At 35.6% G+C, this 3,377-nt stretch overlaps 1 non-coding gene across 1 annotated transcript; it reads left to right on the top strand.

Moving 5' to 3' along the window:
* The first annotated feature begins 443 nt into the window (after positions 1-443).
* TRNAN-GUU (transfer RNA asparagine (anticodon GUU)) lies at positions 444-517 on the top strand. The gene has a single exon. It is a non-coding gene; the product is annotated as a tRNA-Asn (tRNA).
* The last annotated feature ends 2,860 nt before the right edge of the window (positions 518-3,377 follow it).

The following is a 3,377-nucleotide window of genomic DNA, read 5'->3' on the forward strand; positions in this document are numbered from 1 at the left end:
AAAGGTAAAGAAAAAAATATTTTTTAGGAAAATATAATATAAATTCTATCCCCATCATTTACATAATGATCTCAAATTCTAAAAAAAGAACGTTAGAAGCTAGAAATATATGTATATAATACAATATAATATAAATGCAATAGGTTAGTTACGTACCTTAGCTATCAACAATGGGTTCTTTTAGCTCTAATGGTGTGCATTCGAACCCAAAGGCACATGGTTTTCCTTCCAATTATGTCGTAGTGTCCTGTGGCGTAATTAGAAGGGTGGTAGGTAACAGGTTAAATGGAGGCAGTTTGGGTCAGTCGGTTGCGGATCTTGGATCAGGTCACAAGCAGATCCGCGCTCGCAAACCGTATGCTGACACGTGTTGCGTAGTGCCTCACCTGTTAGCTGACTTGCGTCTTCATCAATACTCAACTATCAAGTTAAGTGATTGTATGGCTGGAATAGCTCAGTTGGTTAGAGCGTGTGGCTGTTAACCACAAGGTTGGAGGTTCAAGCCCTCCTTCTAGCGGTGTTGATTATTTGTGAGATAGGTGGTTTCGAGTGCCCATTTCGGGCAACTATACGAAGTGGTCGTGTACGTAAGTGTAAAAAGTTAGGGAGTTGACATCGAGTGCTACATTTTTCGAGCAAATCAATAGTTGTACTTTCATATTTTATTATCATAATTAGCCATTATGCAAATTTGTAACCCTCCGAAAATAATTGGGCTTGATTCTTTTTCAATGTACTATGAATTTAAACTTGATTTTATCTTTTGTAATTTAAACAATAGTTTTTTAACATCTTTGTTGAAATTCATATTGCATGATTGAAGAAGAATAACCAATGGAGTATGAGGAACAAGCTTGTGGAGTCGATTTAGGCGAACAATGAGAAGAAGAAATTGAGCATGAAGTTCATCGAAGTTGAGTGGATTTTCAATATTCTCCTTGAATTCTAACAAAACTTCACGATTGTTGTCTCATTAGATCCGCATTGCAGAGATCTTAAGGCTTCATGAAGGTCGCTTGGATAATCAATCATGACCTAATTTTCAAGACTTCGAAAGTTAGATTACGACAAAAGGATGAAAACCATTGTCCCCTCTCAAGGCAGGCATGCACATAGTAATGACACTTTGAGTTAAGTATTTAAGTCGTCCATCGTCCTCTCTCAATGCAGGTTGATTCTACACACAATAGTGACTCTACAAATTGATATCATTCACACTTCTAACAGTTTCATTAGTTTTCCTAAATTTTCTGGAGTGTCGTGGAGGCTTACAAGGTTTAAGGGCGCCTAGGAAGTTTAGATACAATTCGTGTTTACAAGTCCTAAGGTACTCAATCTACTAAAAACGTTTTGACCTAAGTCTACATGAAAAGTGTTCTAGCTCTAATGCCCTAACTTACACTAGTTCGTGCATGCTTTTCTATGGAAATATTCTATCGATCACCTAGAACACAGAAAAACATAATGTAAATTTTCATGCAAGTCTATTAGAGAGATACTCCTCTCAATCACCTAAAGCAAGAAAATCCATAATCTTCCTACAAATATTAACTTAAAACTAACACGTAATTTACGTGCAAACAACTTGCTCAACAAGGAGATAACATTCATAAATCTCTTGGAGCACAAACCCAAAGTTTCCTTTCCTGCTTTCTTGTAGAGAGAAAAACATTAAATAGACATGCATCATCAATTCTTATCTTAGAGGGATTTTTGTTTTTTTTTTTTTTGTAGGTCCTAATTCAAGTAAACCTAGGGTTAGTATCGAGAAACCGGAATGAAAATATGACAAACTGAGATCAAATGTGGCAAACACGGAGGTGTTCACGCACGCAGGAGGTCGCCCATGCATGAGTATAGATGTGACACTAGAGAAGGAGTTGCGCTGCGCTCTTAACACGTTGTTCATTTTTACTAACACGGAAGAGACTGGGTTGAATCGTTATAGTGAATCTAGCGTAGGGGACGGGTCATGTGCGGGTTGGATTAAGCGGTCAGGTCAAGTCAGATCTTCTCAACATGCACAACACCCCTAGGAAACAGACACGTTGCACCGCTCAAAATCCAACATGTATCCAACCCTCAGTCAAATGCGCTTACTACCCCTCCGCCTGACACGTGTCCTCCGGTGGTTTGTCCTCCTCATTTTTATGCATATTGTTTTTCAAGATTCATAAGGTTCTTTTTTAATTTCTTTGGATTTTTGTATATTTTCCTACCTAATCTAAATCAACATGATTTATTCATGAAAGTCATAGAGTATTCTTTCTTACAAAGTTGTAGAGCATTGATTAGTTTTTTTTAGAATTTATTTCTAATCAACCACGGGAAGAAATAATTTTGATCAAAATTGGAAGAAAGCCATATTATTGCAGTTTCTTGTGGTTCTCTGGAATTCTGACTTTTGGTTCGAATCAATTTTAACTTTCTTCATGAAGCTTGTATGAAATTTCTCCAAGAACGACATATAAAAAATTCACAAGCTTATTAAAAAAAAAAAATCATCTCAATTTAAAGGAATACTAAAATAAAAAACTCGAAATCCTTACCATTCAATCCTTCTCGATTCTTGATAAATTTAGACTATCCAAATATTCAGATTGAGTCTTCTCATTGTTATGAGTAACTTTAAGGGTCTATGGTCATAATCCAACTCCTAGATTGAAACATTCAAATGAGGCATGGAGGACAAAAGGACTATTTTACCCCTTGAGTTTACTTGAATCGAATTTCCTAATTTTTTTCTATTATTATTTGTATTTTCTAAACAATTTTCTCTTGAAATTTGGTCTCTAGCACTCTCAATAAAATTTAAATTTGAACTTTAAAGAAAAATCAGATAATTAATTTCTCATTATACAATCATTTCGAATCACACCGTAGGTGAGTGGTTGGTTTTATGAGGAGGAAGATGTTTCGAGTGAATCGACCCAAACTAATTCACTTGTACTTTACCTCACCGGTCCAGTTGGATTAGACTAAATAGGTCGAGTTGATTGACATTTGTCCAATTGAACTAGATTTTTTTTTTTCTCAATTTAAAGTTTTGGAAACAATTTTTTTGCTTGTTATTGATAACTCGACTCAATTTGTGACCCAATTAAAGACTTTTAGAAAATTTGGAGCATGAACCACACTCGAGAAGTCAATAAACAAATAAGTAGTCAAATGGAAGTTTATTCAAACTTGCAGGTTAAACTTCTCTCATTCCTTCCGATTTTAAGCCAATCAATCATTGCAAAGATGTCCAATAGTCAAAAGGCAAGTTAAATTACTTGTCAAGGGGAGACGTGGTCTCTGTTGTGATTGTTGAGTTATGGAGTCTGCTCCCTGTATTTTTAGCTTGGTCAATGGCTATATCCGGTAAAGCTATATTT

The sequence above is a fragment of the Cucurbita pepo genome, chromosome 18, assembly GCF_057944985.1.
Source record: "Cucurbita pepo subsp. pepo isolate OVF chromosome 18, ASM5794498v1, whole genome shotgun sequence".
In the NCBI taxonomy this organism is placed as follows: Eukaryota; Viridiplantae; Streptophyta; class Magnoliopsida; order Cucurbitales; family Cucurbitaceae; genus Cucurbita; species Cucurbita pepo.